Source organism: Cebus imitator, unplaced genomic scaffold, assembly GCF_001604975.1.
Source record: "Cebus imitator isolate Cc_AM_T3 unplaced genomic scaffold, Cebus_imitator-1.0 Scaffold192, whole genome shotgun sequence".
In the NCBI taxonomy this organism is placed as follows: Eukaryota; Metazoa; Chordata; class Mammalia; order Primates; family Cebidae; genus Cebus; species Cebus imitator.
In genome coordinates this window covers 1,670,309-1,692,911 of record NW_016107507.1, presented here as the reverse complement: position 1 = coordinate 1,692,911, position 22,603 = coordinate 1,670,309, and the positions used below count along the sequence as shown (strand labels likewise).

Sequence of the window (22,603 nt, the reverse complement as noted above, 5' to 3'; positions counted from 1 at the left end):
TCTCTCTTTCTTGTTGTTGATTGATCCCTGATTCCTGAGTTAGGTAGCATCTTTAGCACCACCCCCTCTTTGTTTTGAGACTGAGTCTCCCTCCCTTGCCCAGGCTGGAGTGCAATGGTGTGATCTCAGTTCACTGCAACCTCTGCTTCCTGGGTTCCAGAGATTCTCCTGCCTCAGCCTCCTAAGAAGCTGGAATTATAGGTGTGTGCCACCACACCTGGCTAATTTGTGTATATTTATTAGAGATGGGGTTTTACCATGTTGGCCAGGATGGTCTCAAACTCCTGACTGCAGGTGATCTGCCAGCCCCAGCCTCCCAAAGGTTTACAGGCATAAGCCACCACGCCTGGCCTACCCACTTCTATATGTGGGAAAATGAGGTGCCAGTGGTGACTTGTATAACTTCCTAGCTCAAGCTGGCATAATTTGCTGTTAACTTCTGATGTGCAATACATTGTGTTTACTTATGTGTATGTTTACCTAAAATATCCCACAAAATTTTATGTAACACATAGTCAGAACTATCACTGGGATGAAAAACAGGGCCAATCCAGGAAAATCCAGATCACATAAGTCTTGGATATACTTGGCTGGAACAATTTAGTATAGCAATAAAAAATACTAGGAGATATTTCAGACTAGATATGAAAAACTGAAGATCACAGCTGCTACAAAATGCAACATTTTAAAGACAACTGTATTTTGGAAAGTAATCATTTGGTGATAAGACTGCTTGTCATCAGTCCCTAGTTGTCGTTTGTACTACAATCACGATGGTAGATGATCACCATCAACTTCTCCTCTTCCTGGGTAAGCATGCCATACTCCATCAAGAGATAGAGGGCAGAACCTATTCTTACCTTCTCTTGAATCTGGACTGCCCTTAGTGACTTGCTTAATGTTCTAGGGCTCCAAAAGCCAGCCTCTTGCAACGCTCATTCTTGGGAAAGCAATTTGCCATGTAAGAAGTCAGAAAACCCTGAGCTCACTATGCTCTGGAAGCCCTCTGATAGTGCTCCAGTCAATAGTTTTCAGCTTAGTTTTCTAGCCATTCCCACCAAGGCACCAGCTATATAAGTTAAGCCATTTTGAATTATCCAGACCAGCCCATCTGCCAGCTGAATGCCACCAAGTGACTTCAGTCAATGCCATATGAAACAGAAGATGCTTGGCCAGGCATGGTGGCTCAAACCTGTAATCCCAGCACTTTGGGAGGCCAAGGCAGGTGGATCGCCTGAGGTCAGGAGTTCGGGACCACCCTGGACAATATGGTGAAACCCCACCTCTACTAATAATACAAAAATTAGCCAAGCATGGTGGCACACGCCTATAATCTGAGCTATTCAGGAGGCTGAGGCAGGAGAATCGCTTGAACCCAGGAAGTAGAGGTTGCAGTAAGCCAAAATCGCACTATTACACTCCAGCCTGGGAGACAAGAGTGAAAGTGAAACTTCCTCTCCAAAAACAAAAAGAAACAAAAAAAAGAAATAGAAGATGACAAGCCACGCCTAAATATCAGAAAAACAAACAAAAAAAGAAACGACAAGCCATGCCTAAATATCTGACCAAGGAAATTGTGAAATATAATAAAATGCTTGTTTTTCTTCAATCACTAAGTTTCAGGACTGTTATGCAGAAAAAGATAACCTGAGTGCCGTGACTATTACATAATTGTAGGCAAACGTCTTTACCATTTAGCCTTATAGACATTTGTGGTATTATACATTAGTTGGGAAAGAAACTGGAAAAATGCCACTCAAGTCCACCATGCTACATAATATATATCCTAAGCAACTTTGTTATCCCCTCCACAGTGACAGAATAGCAACACAAATCCCAAAAACTATAAAAGTTCTTGCCAAAACATTTGTTTCAATTTAAGCTTTTTTTTTTTTTTTTCCTAACCTTCAGCCAATTCAGACTTATTTTTTTGTTCAAGCTGCTGCAATGAACAGGACTGTCAGATTATTGAATGTCATCTTGGAGAGAAAATCAAAACATCTTCACATATAAGGAAATGTTTGAGTTGCAACTTAAGAGTTAAGCTGTAAGGTTTTGGCTGGTAAACATAATGGGTTGGCTCAGATTTCAGAATGCTCTGAAATGCATTTCTATGATTGAATGAACCTGCAACAGGGGATTTGCTTCTTGAGAGAATTCTTACTGCTGTATTAAAGACCTTTTTACGGGATACATACAGAGCCCTATACAACTTAAAATTGAGCTTTGCAACTGCTTTTACCAAGAGAATCATCAGCAAAACAACAAAAGTGAGCATATACATAAGAATGCTAAACTTAATCAAGTATCTAATGCTTTTTAAACAACTTGGATCATAAATTACTTTCGGTAAAAGCCTAATAACTAATTTGGTTTTGTTAGAACTTACTTAATTGGAAATTATACATGAAGTAATTGAATGTGTCTACTGTCAGTTTTTAATCTTCCTTTGAATTCTTTAATGCAGAATAATTATATAGCAACAGAAAATACAGTCAATATCTAAGCTCATTGATTCCTTTTCTGCTCAGGGAATGATCATTCTTATTTTTTTTTTTTTTTTTTAATAAAAATGGTTGCCATTAAGCATTTATCTCCTTGGGGCATATTAAAAATTATTACAAGACTTAAATGAATGCCGTGCTTCTATAAAGCTAGGTTTTTATTTTAGTTCTAAAGTAGTATTGTCAAACTGTTCAGATTAGTAGAGAAAATAAAGAGAAGATGAAATGGAAAATGACTTGAGCAATTTAAACTTTCAGCCTTGTTTTTAGCTCCAAAGAACAATTTTCAAAGTATTTTTCAAATGCCTTAACAAAAGTCATTAACTAGAGTACAGACTTATAAATAAAATGGCTTGTAAATACTAAATTGTATATATATTAAAATGTAATGGCATCGGACACAGTGGCTCATGCCTGTATCCCAGCACTTTGGGAAGCCGAGGTGGGGGATCATCTGAGGTCAGTTTAAGACCAGCCTGGCCAACATGATGAAACCCCATCTCTACTAAAAATACAAAAAATTAGTTGGCTGTGGTGGCGGGTGCCTTTAGTCTTAGCTATTTGGGAGGCTGAGGAAGGAGAATCGCTTGAACCTGGGAGGCAGAGGTTGCAGTAAGCCAAGATTGTGCCATTGCACTCTAGCCTGGGCAACAAGAGTTAAACTCCACCTCAAAAAAGAAAAAAAAAAATGGCTAGATGAGTTCATGACCATGTTAGAAAGAGTTCATTTCTCAGAATACACAAAAGTCTGTGTCATTAGTAGAATGGCTTGTATTTGGCAATCATATTCGGAAAATGAGTAGAAAAGCTATCTTATCACTTGAGACTACTAAAATATACATTTTACTCACTGAGCAGACTAAATTGATTTATGGCTTATACTTACATTGTGATGTAATAAATGTTGTAATAAAATAAAAACTTATTTTTGGTTATAGATGTATAGATCAAAACTACATTGTAGACAATTCACATGCTTTTTGACCTATTTCTCCCTCCCATACCTTGGAGGATTAATTAATTAATTAATTTTCTTAACAAATATGTAATAGGCATTTGTATTAGTCAGGGTTCTCTAGAGGGACAGAACCAAGAAGCTATATATATATATATATCAAGGGAGTTTATTAAATATTAACTCACATGACCACAAGGTTCCACAATAGGCCATCTGCAAGCTGAGAAGCGAGGAAAGCCAGTCTGAGTCCCAATACTGAAGAACTTGGAGTTTGATGTTCCAGGGCATGAAGTGCCCAGCATGAGAGAAAGATGTAGGCTGGGAGGCTAGGCCAGTCTAGTTTTTTCATGTTTTTCTGCCTGCTTTATATTCTAGCCGCTCTGGCAGCTGATTAGATGGTACTCACCAGATTAAGTGTGGGCTTTGGCAACACGCTCACAGACACACCCAGAATAATACTTTGCATCCTTCAATACTATCATCTTGACAGTATTAACTACCTACCACAAGTCCACCCCTTGTCAACTTGAACCCATACACATCTCCTGAGATAACACATAATCTTCAAATAGAGACAATAATAAGATCATAGTTACCCCTAAAATAATACAACTATTCTTTGTACAACCAGAAACACACCCATCCCCAACCCAAATACTATTACATAAAGTTAACAATACTTAAATGCTGATATGAAGTCAATAAATCTTATGTCCCATGATAAAGGAGAAATGAAATAAAATGAAGATTTTTCTTAGTACAAGTGTATACATGCATAAACATGTTTTTAACAAAAGAAGGAGGAAATACTCATGACAATTACAGTCCTCAGTTCAGCAGCTGGTCACATGTTGATAGCTGGTATTGATGACTACCTTCTTCCACTACCCATTCTGTATTCCCTTTGCCTTCAGCAAGCACCTCAGCAGGTTCATCGTTTTTTTCCCAGTGGAGTGACACAAACCTTCATTCCTGAAGGGTCTGGGCCATCTGTAGTCCTGCCTGGATTGGGCTGTTGTAGTTTCCCATTGACCTTAGTCACAGGGCATGGTAATACCAAGAGATGCCCTAATGGATCTCCTGTATTCCACACATAGTCTTCCTTACCTCCACTATGTAGTAGGAGACGGATTTCATCTTGATAGTCCAGGACAGTCACCCAGCCAACACTGTAACTCCCTTCTTAGCCTGTTGACTTAAAGGTAGGAGAAGCCCAAAGTGTCCAGGTGGCAATCTTAACTTTCAGTTTAATGGAATTGTTGTGTCTCCAGGTGGCAGCATTCCTCCCTGTGGAATTCAGACCTCTAGGCCAGCAGAACGTAATGTCACAGTAACAGGGAGTAAGAATTTTGCTAGTAGATCACTAGTAAATGGTGAGTGTTGCTACTTCCACTTCCACCCCTTGATTCCTGGACCCAAGAATCCTGGCTAAGGGAGAAACAGTACCATATATTGCACGCTGATTCAGAATAAACATGGCCTTCTGTAGAACTTTGCCCTACCCTGCAAAGGACTGTCACCTAGTTGGCATTGTAATTGTGACTTCAAAAGGTCATTGATCGTTCTATCAATCCAGCTGCTTCAGGATGATGAGGAACATGGTAAGACCAGTGAATTTCACGAGCATGAGCACACTGCCACACTTCTGTAGCCATAAAGTGAGTGCCTTGGTCAGAGGCAATGCTGTGTGGAATAACATGATGGTGGATACAGAAGGCATTCTGTGAGTCCACAGATGGTAACTTGGAAGAAGCACTGCATGCAGGAAAGGCAAACCCATATCCAGAGTAAGTGTCTAAACCTCTATCTGTTCCAAGATGGAAGAGTTCCAACATAATTAACCTGCCACCAGGTAGCTGGCTGATCACCCTGAGGAATGGTGCCATATCAAGGGCTCAGTGTTGGCCTCTGCTGCTGGTAAATTGGGCAGTCAGCAGTGGCCATAGCCAGGTCAGCTTTGGTGGGTGGAAGTCCATGGTGCTGAGCCCATGCCACCATGGCCACTTTGTTCGTGGGCCAACTGGACAATGACAGAGGTGGCTGAGGAAAGAGGCTGAGTGGTGTCCACAGAACAGGTCATCCTATCCACTTGATTATTAAATGCCTCCTCTGCTGAGGTCAAACATTGGTGAGCACTCACGTGGGATACAAATATCTTCACAGTGTTTGACCACCCCAAGACGTCCATCCTCATACACTTCTCCAAATTTCTTTGTCACCAATTTTTTTTTTTTTTTTTTTTTTTTGAGACAGAGTTTCACTCTTGTTGCCCAGGCTGGAGTGCAATGGTGCAATCTTGGCTCACTGTAACCTCTGCCTCCCAGGTTCAAGCAATCCTTCTGCCTCAGCCTCCCTAGTAGCTGAGATTACAGGTGTATGCCAACATGCCCCTCTAATTTTTTTGTATTATTAGTAGAGACAGGGTTTCACCATGTTGGCCAGGCTGGTCTCGAACTCCTGACCTCAGGTAATCCACCCACCTTGGCCTCCCAAAGTCCTGGGATAATAGGCGTGAGTCACCAATTTTTAAATCATGTTTCTTTCTAGTCCCTGATCATCCAGCCAAACCATTGGCTACAGCCCATGAATCAGTATATAATCGCACATCTGGCCATTTCTGTTTCCATGCAAAGTGCACAACCAGGTGCAGTACTCAAAGTATTGCCCACTGGGAAGATTTCCCTTCACCGCTGTCTTTAAAGGATGTCCTAGAAAGAGGCTGTAGTGCTACAGCTGTCCACTTTCGGGTGGTGCCTGAGTATCGTGCAGAACCATCTGTGAACCAGGCCCTAGTCTCTTCCTCTGTCAGCTGATCATAGGGAACTCCCCATGAGGCAATCGGTGCAGGCTAGGGGACAGAAGGCCGGGTGGCAGGAGTGTAGACCATGGGCATTTGAGCCACTTCCTCATGTAACTTACTTGTGCCTTCAGGACCTGCTTGAGCCCAATCACATATATACCACTTCCATTTGATGATGAAATGCTACTGTGCACGACCACTTTATGGCTAGACGGGTCAGAAAGCACCCAGTTCATGACAGGCAGCTCAGGTCTCATGGTGACTTTATGACTCATAATCAAATGTTCAGTTTCCACCAAAGCCCAGTAACAGGCCAAGAGTTCACGCCACTGCATTCCAGCCCAGGCGACAGTGTGAGACTCTGTCTCAAAAAAAAAAAAAAAAAAAAATCTGTAAATATAATGACCTACGTAGTCTATATAGACTATACAGTCAAATCTACATAGTCCTACTACTCTTTTCTTTTGTTAGTTGGAGAAGCAATTTCTTTAAATACAGAAAATAGTATAAAATGTTCCTTTTTCTGCAGCCAACAGCTCTCTAATTAGATGACCAGATGAAATACAAGATGTCCAGTTAAATTTAAGTTTCAGATAAACAATAAAAAATTTTTTTAGTATAAATATGTTCCATGCAATGTTTACTTTGCTAAAGCTGGCAACTCTATCTCTAACCCCCGTTTGGAATCAACAACTGTTCCTCTGAATTCTCACGGTACTTTGTTGATTCTTCTGCTACATAACACATTTCATTTTTCCTTGTTCCATGGTGAGTGTAGACATGTAACTCTTCTATAAGACTACCAAACCTTCGAGGGCAGGAACTATGTCTAGCTCACTATTTTGCATATAGTTGGGCTAATAAATGCCACTTCTTTTGAATTGAATTTAGCATCCTACTACATTGATTCAAGCTAGCCTCTTACTTCAAATAATATATCTGGAAACACTATGAACTTCTTTTCAGCCCCATTAATTTAGTATTGGTATACCAATAATATCAGCCAAATTTATCCTCTGTGTGCATTTACAAAATTGTGTAGTTCATGAGGGTTAGGGCTACATTTGTTTTATTGACTGATGCATATTCAAAGACTACCACAATGATCAGGTCATTAAATGCGTATGAGAAATATTTTTTATAAATACTAGGTATTTTACATGTATTATTTCATTTAATCCTCCATAAACCTTATGAGTATTAGTGTGCCCATTTATTGGATGAGAAAAGTAAGACTCAGAGTAGTTATGAGTCTTGCTCACTATTGTTTTGGGAGTGACAAAAAATAACTCTGATTCATAAGGCTCTAACGTCTATACTTGAATGATTTTAGATACAAGATAAGCAAGTATTGCTGCCTTTTTAAAAATAGCCATTCTGTCTCAAACTGAGTCAAAATGTCCTTGAAAAGGTCCTCATAAAGAGAATATCTTTTTCAACTTTTGGAACTGAGACGTAAAAGTTGGGTAATTTGGCTGGGCGCAGTGGCAAATGCTTGTAATCCCAGCACTTTGGGAGGCTGGGGGCTGGTGGATCATGATGTCAGGAGTTTGAGACCAGCCTGTCCAATATGGTGAAACCTCATTTCTACTAAAAAATACAAAAATTAGCCAGGTGTAGTGGCGCACGCCTGTAGTCCCAGCTACTCGGGAGGCTGAGGCAGGAGAATGGCTTGAACCCAGGAGGCGGAGGTTGCAGTGAGCCGAGATTGTGCCATTGCACTTCAGCCTGGGCAACAAGAGTGAGAATCTGTCTCAAAAAAAAAAAAAAAAAGTTGGATAATTTCTTCAAATAAGTGCAAAGCTTAGAATTAGAATCTAAGTATTGCCTACTGTAAAGGACATGCTCATCCCCAGCACTGTAGTTTCCAAACATTGTTGGTCCCCAACACATCTCTAAGTTCATGGGAACTAAAGAGGGCATTAAAGGAAAAGTGCTACTGGCTCCGTTGCATTCAGGCACTAGTTCCTTTACACATTCCAACCAGTGTTCATCTGCTTGCTGTGTTGCCTAGACTTTTTGTTCTCCTGCCCTGCATTTTTTCCTTCCATGAAAAACTTTTTTCCCAAAGCAAATTCTATTGGTTCTATGAGAGATGCTGGTTTCACACTAGGACCCTGTTGAGGGGTTTGGAGTAGTCTGACCACGCTGTTTGATCATAGTATTTCATTCTCTGGCCATAGATCATAATGCCCTTAGGTTACTGAATTGGGATATTCAAAAATTTTACTAATGAAAAAAGGGAGGCTTCTGGGACTTATTTGTCCACAGTATCACAACCAGTAAATGGTGAGGGAGGATAAGACTCCAACCTTGCCTTAAGTGTTAAGTTAAGCAATGCAAACAATAATACTTGCCTATAAGACAATAGCATTCAGCAGGACACAGTGGCTCATGCCTGTAATCCCACCACTTTGGGAGGCCAAGGAGGGCAAATCGGAGCTCAAGACCAGCCTGGCCAAATTGGTGAAACCCCGTCTCTACTAAAAATACAAAAATTAGCCGGGTGTGGTGGTACATACCTATAACTGCAGCTACTTGGGAGGCTGAGGGCAGAAGAATCACTTGAGCCCAGAAGGCAAAGGCTGCAGTGAGCCAGGATCACATCAGTACTGCAGCCTGGTGACAGAGTGAGACTCTGTCTAAAACAAAACAAAAAAAAAGAGTCCGGGTGCGGTGGCTCACACCTGTAATCCCAGCACTCTGGTAGGCCTAGGCAGGCAAATCACCTGAGGTCAGGAGTTTGAGACCAGCCTGGCCAACATGGTGAAACCCTGTCTCTACTAAAAATACAAAAATTAGCCAGGTGTGGTGGTGGGCACCTATAATCCCAGCTACTTGGGTGGCTGAAAAAGGAGAATTGCTTGAACCCAAGAGGCAGAGGTTGCAATGAGCTGAGATTGCCCACTGCACTTCAGCCTGGGCAACAGAGCAAGATTCTGGCTCAAAAAAAAAAAAAGTAGAAGAAAGAAAAGAAAAGAAATTAACATTCAATCGAATATGGGGTTATTTTTAGACTTGTTCCGAGTTTTTAACTGGATGAGATGTCATATATATAAGTGTTGTATTCGACCGAGTGTAGAAAGTTATCACAAAAGTATGCCAGATTGCAGGGTCATTTATTTATGCCGGCGACCACAGAGGACTCACGTCTCTCCAACCTGTGGTGGCAACGGGAGGGTGCCACGATTTTTTATACCCGAAAAACCACCTTGGGAGTGGGGGTGAGGGGCAGGGATGGGGATGAAAAGGCTTCAGACATTCCGAGGGCTAGTGGATTCTGTAAATTACCTCCTGGGCAGAGATGAGGGTGGGGGTCTCCGGACATTCCAAGGGCCAAGGGGACTTTTGTCATTCCGTTTGTTACTTAAGTGGTTTACAGAAGTCAAGATAAACATTTGTTTACACATTATCTGGTTAAGGTGGAAATCACAGACCTTAGTTACTTATTACAAGTCACAGGAGCCAGGATGGAACTAGCTTGGGCTGCTTAATCTGGCAATTGCCGGTAAGCAAAGGCTAGCAATTCTGGCAGTTACTGATAAGAAAAGGTAAGCAACTTTACATAGTTTTGAAGAACAAACAGCAGTTCTATTTACAGAGGCCAAGGACAGTAGTTATTGTAAGGAGAATGGGGCAGCCATTTCAACTTATCTAAAAACAGTTTTGCATTTTATAAAATAGTTTTGCTCCGGTTCTGGCTCTAGGCCAGCACAATATCACATAAGCAAGGCATGGAATAACCTATAAAAGTATTAGGTAAAAGGTAAAATCTACCTCACATTCAAAAGTTGAAGAAAATATAATTATGTGTCCTTAATATCTTAATTTTGTGTTGTTAGTCTTGTGCCAAAACCTTAGCTATTACCTGTCTATTAATAAAACTATTCTTCCTTCACCCAGAAAATCACCTTATATATAACCGGTTTATTTCCCAGTGGTTTAGCTCCTCTGGGATGTCCCAGCAGGAAGCTGGAGAAACTGGTCTCAAGCTTGATCAACAGGGTGAGACTGCAGGTACACATAGGCAAACTCTTTAAGGTAGTTTTTAAGGCAGAGGAAGAATGATTTTTATTAAAAGGCTAAATAGGAAAACAGTACAATATGACAACAACAGGGCTCCTCATCTCCTTCAAATCTTGCCCTCTCATGGTAAAAACCTACTTAAAACTTCAATACAACCATGTTACTCTTTTGCCTTAAGATCTGACAGTGGCTCTGATCACTCAGATCAGGTCTAAGTTCAGCTTCAGCTCTCACCCAATCCTTATATTACATTTCCAGTAGCAACATGGAATACATAGTTCCCTTCATGCCCTATGTATTTTCCTGCCTTATTGCCTCTTATTATAACATTGCTTCTCTCTGTAAAGCTCTCTCCATTCCCTTCCCACTTTTACCACTCCACTACTGCTGTCTGTCTTGCCAGCAACATCTCTTAAGACTTGGCTCAGAAGTTCCTTCCTGACACCACAGGCTGGGGTAGGTATTCCTGCTCTAGATTCATAATTCCCAGTTAATGTTTCCATTAGTGCTCTTTCTACATTAGTATTATTATTACCTAAGGTTATATTTTGAGTTCTGTGACAGTGCTTCAATGTTTTACCACCAGCAAATGGCTTGGTGCCTGGCACATAGTACACACTCAGTAAATAATGGTTGAATGAATAAATTTAGTAATTTCAATGTTCACTCACCAAATAGTTACTGAATTTTTTTTTTTTTTGAAGACAAGAGTCTCACCCTGTCACCCAGGCTGGAGTGCAATGGCGCCATCTTGGCTCACTGCAACCTCCACCTCCTAGGTTCTAACAATTTAACTGCCTCGGCCTCCTGAGTAGCTGGAATTACAGTGCTGACCACCATGTCCAGCTAATTTTTGTATTTTTAGTAGAGACAGGGGTTCACCATGTTGCCCAGGCTGGTCTGGAACTCCTGACCTTAGGTGATCTGCCTGTCTCGGCCTCCCAAAGTGCTGGGATTACAGGCGTGAGCCACTGCACCCGGACACACTTACTATTAATCATTGTTCTGCCTTCTTCTGATTGTGGTTTTGCAGTACATTAAAAAGAAAATAAAATAAAAGAAAAAAATAATAATTGTTCTGCCTTGGTGCTAAGGATCAAAACAGAAAATACTTGCTTTTGTGTCTTCAAACTATATAAAGGTAATTATATTAATTTCCTATTGCTGCTGAAACAAAACACTACAAATTTAGTAGCTTAAAAAACTCAACTGTGGCCAGGCGCAGTGGCTCACGCCTGTAATCCCAACACTTTGGGAGGCTGAAGAGGGGATATCACCAGCGGTCAGGAGTTCGAGACCAGCCTGGCCAACATGGCGAAACTCAGTCTCTACTAAAAACACAAAAATTAGTTGGGCATGGTGGTATGCACCTGTAATCCAGGCTACCCAGGAGGCTGAGGCAGGAGAATTGCTGGAACACAGAGGGCAGAGGCTGCAGTGAGCTGAGGTTGCGCCACTGCACTCCAGCTTGGGCAACAGAACAAGACTCTGTCTCAAGAAAAAAAAAAAAAACTTCAACTTAATTATGTCACAGTTCTGTAGGTCAGAAGTCCAGCAAGAGTTGGCTGGTTCCTCTGTTCAGATCTCACAGAGCTGAAATCAAGGCATCAGCTGACCTAAGCTTTTGTCTGGTACCTCTGGGGCAGAATGTGCTTTCAAGGTCATTTAGGTTGTTAAGAGAATTCAATTCCTTGTGGCTGTGGGGCTGAGGTCTGTTTCCTTGCTGGCTATCAACCAGGAGCCTTTCTTATTTCCCTACGGCCACCTGCATTCCTTGTCAAATTGTTCCTCTCACCATCCTGAATCTCTCTGACTTTTGCTTTGTCACATGTGTACTGCTTTTAAGGATTTATGTGATTAGATTGGGCCCAGAGAGTTAATCCAGGATTATTTTCGTTTCTTAAAATCTGTAACCTTAATTACATCTGCAAAAAGTCCCCTTTGCCATGTAACGTAGCATATTCACAGGTTCTAAGGATTTGAGCGTGGGCATTTTTTAGAAGGCCATTCTTCTGCCTACCATGGTGATTATTTTTCTAGAATTGTTTTCTGGCATACCCCTCCCTTAGGTGATCTGAGAAATATCTTGTACCAATATGGCTTAATTTATTTTGGTTATAACATTAGGTTTTATTTGAGCAATAAAGATATTAGCAGTTCTTTAAAAAAAAAAAATGAAACTGACCAGAAAAGAGTGACTATGGATGTAGAAGAAAGAGCTAAAATAGATAAAGAAATCAATAATAAACCTTATAAATAGAATGAGCATAGCAAGTAGCTGATACATGAGCAATATGATGTTTCTTTTACCCAGCTTCCAAAGACTACAAGGTTGAACAATTACTATATTTAGCATTATTTCAAGTATAGATGTTTTCCTGAAAATATTAGTCTGCTACTATACACAAGATAATGTCCAATTTTGTATACTACTGAATTTGTTTGAAATTAGATATACTTCTCTTTTCTCTCAAAACTGCCCATCACAAGAATCATAAATGGGTTTTGTTTTCCATTTTTAACTTATCAAAATAGTAATGTAAATGAAGCTAAACATCAATTCAATAATACAGAACTTTAGAGAGTCTACTATATGTTGGATATTATGCTAGATCAAGACAATACAATTTACCTTACGCTCCTTGACTGCAGAAAACTGGCAGGCATATAAACACACAAATTATAATACTGTGCTGCAAGGGCAATAAGAGAAGTGAGCACAGGTGGAAAGAAATGGTTTATTCTATGAGTAGTGAGGTAAGATTTTCCTGGCTGAAGGACAACCAGATCTTTAGGAGGATAAGGTGGAAGGGGAGCTAAGCCAACAGCATGACCAAGGCACTAAGTATGAAACGGAACAGAGTATCTGGGGAAGTACAGATATGGCTGGAGGATAGAGAGTGAGAGGCAAGTGGTGAAAGTCAAGCCTAGAAGGTCAGCAGGGTCAGAGCCTATCATTCCATTTGGTTTATTCTGTGAAGATGTAGTGCCAGAAAAAGCTTTTTAATTTGGGAATGCACGATTGCACTTGCACTTTCAATATTACTGTGGTTGCACAGAAGAGATTGACTGGGTTAGAGGTTAGTTACAGGCTGGAAAACCAGTTTAGATGATGTTGAGGAGCAAGGACGAAAGCCTAAACTAGAGCAGTGGAAATGCGAATGTGGAGCAGAGGAAAGATTCAAGAAATTCTGCAGTAAAACTCATCAGACTTCATAACTGACGAAAGATATGGTGGTAGACAAGGGAGGGAGAGGAAGGGTATGAATGGAGAAGCAGGACTTGAGAGTTATTTGAAAATTTCTGACATGGGAGGAAGATCTGGATATTTCATAACATCTGACTAAATCAGGGGATGAAAGAGCCTAAGGGGAGATGGGATGGTGATGCCCTCTCCTTGACCGTACTTACTTAGGCTCCTCTGAGCCCTCTTCTCAACTAGAACTCATCCTTGGGCCCCTGTCTTAGGCCTGCTGAGTCCAGTTTTACCAAGAATGTTGCTAAGTCAGTTTAGAGAGTATCCCCTAGCCTTGATAATTGATCATCCCCACCTATGTTCAGCAAGAATCTTGTAAGTCGGTTTAGCAAGAATATCCCCTACCCTTAATGTCACCTCTTAGTAATTTTCCGTGCACTGACCCCTCAGTCTTCTTGCTGGCTATAAATCCTAGCTGTTTCTGTTGTATTAAAACTTGAGGCCAATCTCTTGCCCCCCACAGTGATAGTATTGGCACCTACTGTGATAGTTCTAAATGTCTTCCTTGCCATTTTAACAAGTGTCAAAATAATTTTTCTTTAGCAACAGGGAGAAATCTCCCTCAAAAACTAAATTTTCTTCCACAGGCCGGTAAGGCTTAATTGGTGCATACATCTTTTAACTCTCCTGTAGCTACATCCACCGCTGGGGTTTACAAGGCATTATGAGGCACATAATCCAGTCACTGTGTCCCAAGATCATAGCAAGCTGGCTTTCCCTCCTTGATTTAAAAAGACAAAACAAACAAAACTATCAGTCTAATGTCCACTACATTTGACAGGTCACAGAATTCCCTTCCTTAAGGACTTTACAATAATCTGACAGGGGGCTAAAGCATACACACCCATGAGTAGTGGGTAAGCCTTGAGGGCACAGTCTAAGTCTTGATAACATTTTGAGGTTGAGAACTAGTTGAAACTGATCTGTGTTCCTGACCTCAATTTAACTGCAAGGTCACCTCAAGTGGGTAAGGAGCTATTGCAACCAAATTCGCTATTGTAGCATAAAAGCTTTAATTGACAGCATGTATAGGAATGGGCAACGCTGTGTTCTAATGAAACTTTAAAAAAAACAGATACAAGGCCGGGTGCTGTGGCTCACGCCTGTAATCCCAGCACTTTGGGAGGCCGAGGCAGGCAGATCACGAGGTCAGGTGTTCAAGAGCAGCCTGGCCAACATAGTGAAACCCCATCTCTACTACAAATACAAAAAATTAGCCGGGTGTGGTGGCGAGTGCCTGTAATCTCAGCTACTTGGGAGGCTGAGGCAGTAAAATCGCTTGAATCAGGGAGGCGGAGGTTGCAGTAAGCGGATATCACACCACTGCACTCCCGCAAGGGCGACAGTGACAGACTCCATCTCAAAAAAAAAAAAAAAAAAGACACAAACATGAATGTCATATAATTGTCATGTGTTGCAAAAACTTTTTTTAAGACAGGGTTTCACCATGTTGGTCAGGCTGGTCTTGAACTCCCGACCTCAGGTGATCCACCCGCCTTGGCCTCCAAAGTGCTTGGATTACAGGCGTGTGCCACGGCGCCCAGCCGCAAAAACTTTTTTTTAACCTTTGAAAAATGTGAAAGTCATTCTTAGCTCCCAGCTTATAGCTTAACCGATGGGCCGGATTTGTCCAGAGGGCTGTAGTTTGCCCCTGTGATACACAGAAAACGCCAGAATTTTTAAAAGATGTGTTGGCCGGGCGCGGTGGCTCATGCTTGTAATCCCAGCACTTTGGGAGGCCGAGGTGGGCGGATCACCTGAGGTCAGGAGTTCGAGACCAGCCTGGCCAACATGGTGAAACCCCGTCTCTTAAAAATAAAAAGAAGAAAAAATTGTGTTAAAGTGTGGGACCATCTGCGGTTTACACTAACTTCCAATACAGTAATATATGCCAAATCGCTTTCGAGTGACATTTAGTCTGGGTGGCCAAGCCCAAGAATAGATATAAAGAAAGAAGGGCGGCCATAGTGCGCATCACCCTCCAGGAGACTGGTATCGCAGCCCCCAGCTCCGAGGAACAGAGACACGGGCAGGGGCTTCAAGGATGTGGAGAGGGAGGCTTATCTCTGTTGAAAGGGGATCGCAGCCCGCAAACAAACAAGCCAGGACTTTGTTCTGAGGTCCCGCCCACGAATGCAAAATAAAGTCCCACCACTTACACTCCCGGGCAACACAACTAAAGCACCGGTCACCCCACCGGCAAGCCACGCCCCGCATCACGCACTCACGCACGTCTGTCACAGCTCCCCGCCTTGCGCTCCGTCATGCTTTATTGCGCATGCCTTGGGGTGGGGAAGCGACGGAGATTGACAGGCAGACAGAGGCCTGAGCGAGGCGGAAAACTTCTCCCGGGCTCGCGGGTAGACCCAAACGGCTAGTGCGTAACTTCCGCTGGGGGCGGAACGGGGCGGGGCTGAGTAGGTGGCGACCCGGCAGCTGCGTGAGTGTTTGTGTTGAAAGCTCAGCTGATGCAGGTCGGCCGGGGTGGACGTCAATGCCGGGAACAAGCGAGTCGCCGCTGCCGCCCTAGTGACTGCGGCCTGCATCCCGGTAAGTGGCCGTGAGGGGACTGGGGCGGGACAATAGGAGGCGAGCTGATAGTTCTGGACCCTGGTTCAGCGCTCCGGGTCTTCCTCTCTCTTCGGAGGGCACTTCCAGAGCGAGGGGGTGGGGAGACGCCAGCCTTTGGGGAGGACCTGGCGCTGGAAGGAGCCCTCGGGTCCTGGAGCTCATTGCTGCGCGACGCCCTCCGCCCCTATGGGCTTTGCTGCCCCAGAAGCACAAACTGTTTTTGGTTTCTCCAGTCCCGCCCTGTCCCATCCGCACGACTCCCTCCCCAATTTCCTAGAGTGTCTGCCTTCCCCTGGACTTTAGTGTTCTCCAATAGTTAACTGGTCATTCTCGGGAGGGTTTCCCTACTCTACATCATTCTCAGCTGTCGGTGTGCACCTGGTGATGCTACTGTCTGATATTTTTTGTTAGCGATCTCTTTCTAACCCCATCAGCGTTTGATTCTATCCCTGACCACTGTTGCTTAAGTGGATTCAGTGTATGAATCACTGTGTTGCAGTGCTTCCTCTCCCTGTGTCATTTCTATCATTACGCTGGAAGGAACCTGCTTTCCACGCTTAATACAATGATAACTTTAAAATGGTGACTCATAGAAAAAACTTAGGAGAGTTGTGACGACATAAGGGACTAGCATATATTCCTGTTTAAAATACTGTTTTCATTTCCAGTAGCAGTTGTATCCTTGTTCTGCAATCCTAATTGCTGAGAGTTCAAAAATGACAAATGTTTCAGTGTATTAAGAAAATGCTGTTAAACAGTGAAACATTAAGAGTTGAAATCTTGGCCGGGCGCGGTGGCTCACGCCTGTAATCCAAGCACTTTGGAGGCCAAGGCGGGCGGATCACCTGAGGTCGGGAGTTCAAGACCAGCCTTACCAACATGGTGAAATCCCGTCTCTATTAAAAAAAAAAAAAAAGGAACTGAAAGCTTATGCCTTGTATGAGGCGATTGTATCAAGCGCATTGTAGCTATTTAAACTGCTTATGCAAATTAGTTGTACTTTCAATATAAGAACAGTTTTTATTTAGTAATTTTGTCATCAACTTTTTCTTACTATTGATCTCATTTTTCTATTTCTATATCAGGCCTAAGTAAAAATCTTGTAAACGTCCTTTTAATGGGTGATGTTGAATGAAAGGATCAGTTTCACTAACTATTCACTTGTTTAACATGCAGAGTTGATACAGGAACAGCCTGTACTTTTGAGTTGTTTTTTTGAACCCCAGTTGGATAGAGGGATTGTGCTGAAGCTGCATATTGCTTCACTTGTGGAATATATATTTGTAAAAGGTCGGAGTTAGAACGCTTAGCTGGAGACACTTTCTGTCCTTTCCTTTGTGGTGGTGGTTGTTGACGGAGTCTGTCTGTCGTGCAGGCTGGAGTGTCCTGGCGCGATCTCAACTCACTGCCACCTCCGCCTCCCAGGTTCAGACGATTTTCGAGCCTCAGCCGGCTAAGTTTTTTTAAGGAGAGAGGGGTTTCGCCGTGTTGGCCAGGCTGGTCTCGAACTCCTGCCTCAAGTGACCCGCCTCCGCCTCCCTAAGTGGTGGGATGACAGGTGTGAGCCACCGCGCCAGGCCAGTGATTTCTTAGTTCAAATCTTTCTCTGCAGTACTCATGTATTTTATTCTTTCATAATCCATTACTTAAAAAAAATTGCTCCTGTATTGGTTTCCAGTGTCCTGATTTTTTCCGGGTGTCTTTTCTCCTGTTTTGTTTGCTTTAGAATCTTTTCTTCCTCTTCCTAACTCTTTGTGACTCTCAAGGCTCTACCCATGTTTCTGTCTCTAAACCAGTTTCATATTTGAAACCCAAGTATACTTTAATAGACGTGAATATCTTGAAATGTTATGGAAAATATAGTTTGTATTGCAAATATACATTTTTCAAGGAAGAAGAGCTTTTCTCAGGTTCTCTGATCCCAAAATACTTACGTATTATTACTGTAAATTATCATCTGGTAAATCCATCTAATGTTGTGGTTTCAGCTGCCACTATGCTGGTAACTCCACACATAAATCCAGAGTCTGTGTACATTTCCATTTGAATGTCCCACTGTTACTTCATCCTGTAGATCCAAAAGAAAATGTGTTTTTCTCACATATTAAATGAGAGTACTTCACAGTTTTCTCATATTCATAAATGGCATTCTCCATATTTTTCAGATTTAAAACTTTATAGCTCTCTTGACGCTTCGCTCTTGTTACCCCATTCTTGGCTGTTAAGTCCTGTGTTTCATTGTTCTCTCTTTTTTCCCCTTCTTTCAAAGTGCTCAGAGTGACCCTCTTCCCCACACTTGCTGGGGAAGTGTATACTTGCTGGGTGAGTTGTCAGAGCCCCACGTCGGAAAGTGGTCAGTTTGAGGTAGTAGGGTAGTAAGAAAAATTTACCAACAACAGTATAGGTATGAAAAGGAAAGTTTTATTACGTAGAGCACTGCAGAAGAGTGCAGCGAGGTGCCTCAGCAAGAGAGGACAGTGCACCGCAGTGGATTATTTCTTAGCTGTAGATACCTTCCTGTCCTGCCTTTTTTGTTGTTATTGACAGAGTCTCTCTCTGTTGCCCTGGCTGGAGTACCCTGGTGTGATCTCAACTCTTTGCAACCTTCGCCTCCCAGGTTCAAACGATTCTGGTGCCTCACCCTCCGGAGTAGCTAGGATTACAGGTGTGTGTAACCACACCTGGCTAATTTTATTTATGGACCTTAAAGCAGGGGCAGAAGGGTAGCTTGGACCATATTAGCCACATAGGTCATGATCATTGATTACATTTGTAGACATTTTGGTGCTTTGATATCAGCAAAGTTTGCACAGCTAGTTTCGACATGCATACATTCTCAACATGTATAGAAATTCTAGTTACTTATAAATTTTTGGGAATAAATCCTGGTATCAGATGCCTGTTTTAGCTAATAGAGATGTCTAATTATTTCTAAATTCTTCAGAGAAGGAGTTTTGCCTCTGGTTGGTCTGCTTGATGGCCACCAGGTGATCTTTGCTCTCCTCAGTACTATTACCTTCAGACTCTTGTCACCCTTTTGCCTGCGTTATAGCAATAATTAAGTGACATCCCCTGTAAATTCATTCTTTCCATCCTTAGCTGGGCCTCCACCTAACACTTCCCTTAATTCCTCTAGTTAAAACTCCATTCCCTTCTCTAGTGGTTGGTCCAAGCCTCTTCATTTTATTTGTACCTCCACTGTATTTATACTGCCTCTATTGCTCTTTTTTCAGTTGTTGATAGCATGTCACTTCACATTCTTCTTCCTATGTTTTTGCGGTCTAACTTCTGGCTGAATGTACTCTCAAAACACTTACCTTGCATTTACTAGTGTTGTGATTTGGGAACAATAAAACTTAATAATTTTGTTGGTTATCTTTGCGTTTTGTAATTTTTGCTTGGTAGTTCTTGTTTCGGAGAAAAGTATATTAAATCTCTCATGATTATGAAATTGTCTAGTAATAGTTCCCATATTTTGGCCTTTTGTACTGTATTTTAATGCCAAGTTGATAGGTGGTTTCACAAATGTGTCATATTGGAAAGAAATAATGCAAAGTTCTTACCATAGTCTAGTCTTCATTTTCTGCCTGAATCTTGGGTCTGTGACCCCAAAATATCTGAAACAGGTCTCAGTGAATTAGAAAATGTTGTTGAGTTTAAGGACGCACCGGTGACACAGCCTCAGGAGGTCCTCCTGCACAAGGTGCTCAGATCCCACTTTCCTCTATACGTTTTAGTGAGACAATGCATCAGTCAGTTACATTGGATTGATCTGGAAGGGCAGGACAACTCAAATGCAGGGGGCTTCCAGGTTTCTGATTGGCAGTTGGTTGAAAGAGTACTATCACTAGGCGTGGTGGTTTACGCCTGTAATCCCAGCACTTTGGGAGGGCGAGGCGGGTGGACCCGCCTGAGGTTGGGAGTTGGAGACCAGCCTGACCAACATAGAGAAACCCCATTTCTACTAAAAACACAGAGTTAGCCAGGTGTGGGGGGCACATGCCTGTAATCCCATCTACTCGGGTGGCTAGGCTTGAACCCGGGATGGCGGAGGGCACTCCATCTAGCCTGGAGAACAGAATAAGACTCCCTCTAAAAAATAGTAATAAAAAAGTTACTATCAGTAGAAAGGAATGTCTGGGTTACCATAAGGAGGTGTGGACACCAAGGTTTTATAATGCAGATGAAGCCACAGGCTTCAGAGAGAATAGATTGTAAATGTTTATTTTTTTTACTTTTTTTTGTTTTTGGGAAGGTGTCTTGTCTTACTCTGTCACCAGGCTGGAGTGCAGTGGCGAGGTCTCAGCTCACTGCAACCTCCAACTCCCTGATTCAAGTGATTCTCCTGTCTCAGCCTCTGGAGTAGCTGGGATTAAAGGCACACGCCATGCCATCCGGCTAGTTTACGTATTTTTAGTAGAGACAGGGTTTCGCTATGTTGGCCAGGCTGGGCTGGAACTCCTGACCTCGCAATCCACCAGTTTCTTTCAAATTGCTGGGATTACAGGCGCCAGCTCTGTAAATGTTTCTTTTCAGACTGAAGACTATGTTGATGTTAATGCTGAAGGGGTATAATGAGGCACAGCCAATCTCCTTTTCCATCATGGCCTGAACTAGATTTTCCTATTAACTCTGGAATGCCCTTGGCCAAGAGGAGGGGTCCATTCAGATGTCTAGGAGGACCTTAGAATTTTGTTTTTGGTTTGGTCCATCTTTATCATTCTTTTTTCCCCCTACTTTTTCTTAACCATCTTTTAATTCTTGCTGTTCCAAAGTTCATATTTGCCTCCAAATTGTTGGTTGTTTTTTTCTCTCTGACTAAAATCCTGTTTTTCCAGATTCTCTTAATAATTTGCTTCCTCACTTCATTCAAGTCTCCACTAAAATGGCAGCTTAGTTCTGATCACACCATGAAATAGTACTCTCTGTGCCTTCTTCCCCTCCCCCCTGCTTTATTTTAATTCATGGCATTTCTTAGCCTGACTTTATACATTACATTCATTATTTGTTTTATTTCTCAATAGATTGTCTTCTCCTCCAAGGTCTACATGATTACCTGAGGTTTAATAAGTAAATGGATCATTCCTTTATTATTGTGTAGTATCTCCTTTTTATCCTTAATAAATGCCTTTCCCTTATGTTTACCTTCAAAGGCTTTTTACTTTCTGATGGTTAGTTTAGGTCTGGTATAACGTTTTTCCCAGTTCTGTATTTTCAACCTTTCTTTTTCATCTTGGTGTAGGTGTGTTTGTAGCTAGCATATAGCTGCAGTTTTCATTTCTAAGATTTTGATCTCCCTGTTTATTCTTGGTACAGTTCTCTTTTAGACTCTATTTTTATTCCTTCTGTTTCATCTTTGAACATTTTAGACTTACAGTACTTAATTTTTTTCTATTTCTAAATCTTCGTTACACATTTTTTTCTGGCTGTATTTGCTGATTCTCTCTGAAGGTGCTGGTACATTTCTTTGCATGTTTTGTAACTTCAGCAAGTTCATTTTCAGTAGTGGTTGCTTGGTGTGGGATCCCATTGCCCACAAGGTATCTGCACCTTGAGGACAGTATTACTGCAGATGCAGGCCTGTGGTTCCCCTTAAACCTGGAGATGTTTTGCTGTTGACTTTGAGCATGGATTTACTGTTTTTTGTTTTTTTTTTTCTTTGAGATGGAGTTTGCTCTTGTTACCCAGGCTGGAGTGCAGTGGCGCGATCTCAGCTCACCGCAACCTCCACCTCCTGGGTTCAAGCAGTTCTCCTGCCTCAGCCTCCCGAGTAGCTGGGACTACAGGCGGGATTTACTGTTTTATAAAATTATTTTTTATTTTTTAAATTGCCAGATAAAGGCGTATGTATTTACAGTTTACAACATGATGTTTTTAAGTATATTTTCATTGTGGACTGATTAAATCTAACATATGCATTACCTCACACTTTTTTTTCTGGTTTTACACTCTCTTGGTATTCTTCAAGTTGAGCATGGATTTAAAAAAAATGATAGATAATATTTGTACATATTTGTAGGGTAGATGTCATATGTTGTTACATGCATACAATGTGTAATAGTCAAATCAGTTTATTTAGGACATGCATCACCTTGAATATTTATTGTTTCTTGGGAACATTTTAAAATCTAGCTCTTTTGAAATAATACAATATATTATTATTACCTATAGTCACCCTACTGTACTATTTAAACAATAGTACTCATTACTTCTAACTGTATGTTTGCACCCATTAACCAACCTCTCTTATCCCCTCCTTTCCAGCCCCCCACTTGCCCTCACACATACTGTTCCTGCCCTCTGGTAACTATCATTCTGCTCTCTATCTCCATGAGATCCAATTTTTAGCTCCCACATATGAGTGAAAACAGAGCATGGCTTTTTTTCCACAAGTATTTTATATTAAGTATTTCCATGTCATTGGGCTGCGGCGCTTTTATATTAACTTGGTTTATCTTTTTTTTTTTTTTTTTGAGATGGAGTCTCGC

The 22,603-nt window shown here is 41.8% G+C and overlaps 1 protein-coding gene across 3 annotated transcripts in view; it reads left to right on the top strand.

Annotated features, from left to right (window-relative positions):
• The first annotated feature begins 15,810 nt into the window (after nucleotides 1–15,810).
• Nucleotides 15,811–22,603, top strand: part of PNPLA8 (patatin like phospholipase domain containing 8) — a 65,644-nt gene continuing 58,851 nt past the window's right edge. For 2 of the 3 annotated variants that reach the window (XM_017546876.2, XM_017546874.2), the window contains exon 1: nucleotides 15,811–16,094. The gene's annotated coding sequence lies outside the window, so the exon portion shown is untranslated. The remainder of the gene's footprint in view (nucleotides 16,095–22,603) is intronic. The other variant, XM_017546877.2, reaches the window with a different exon arrangement.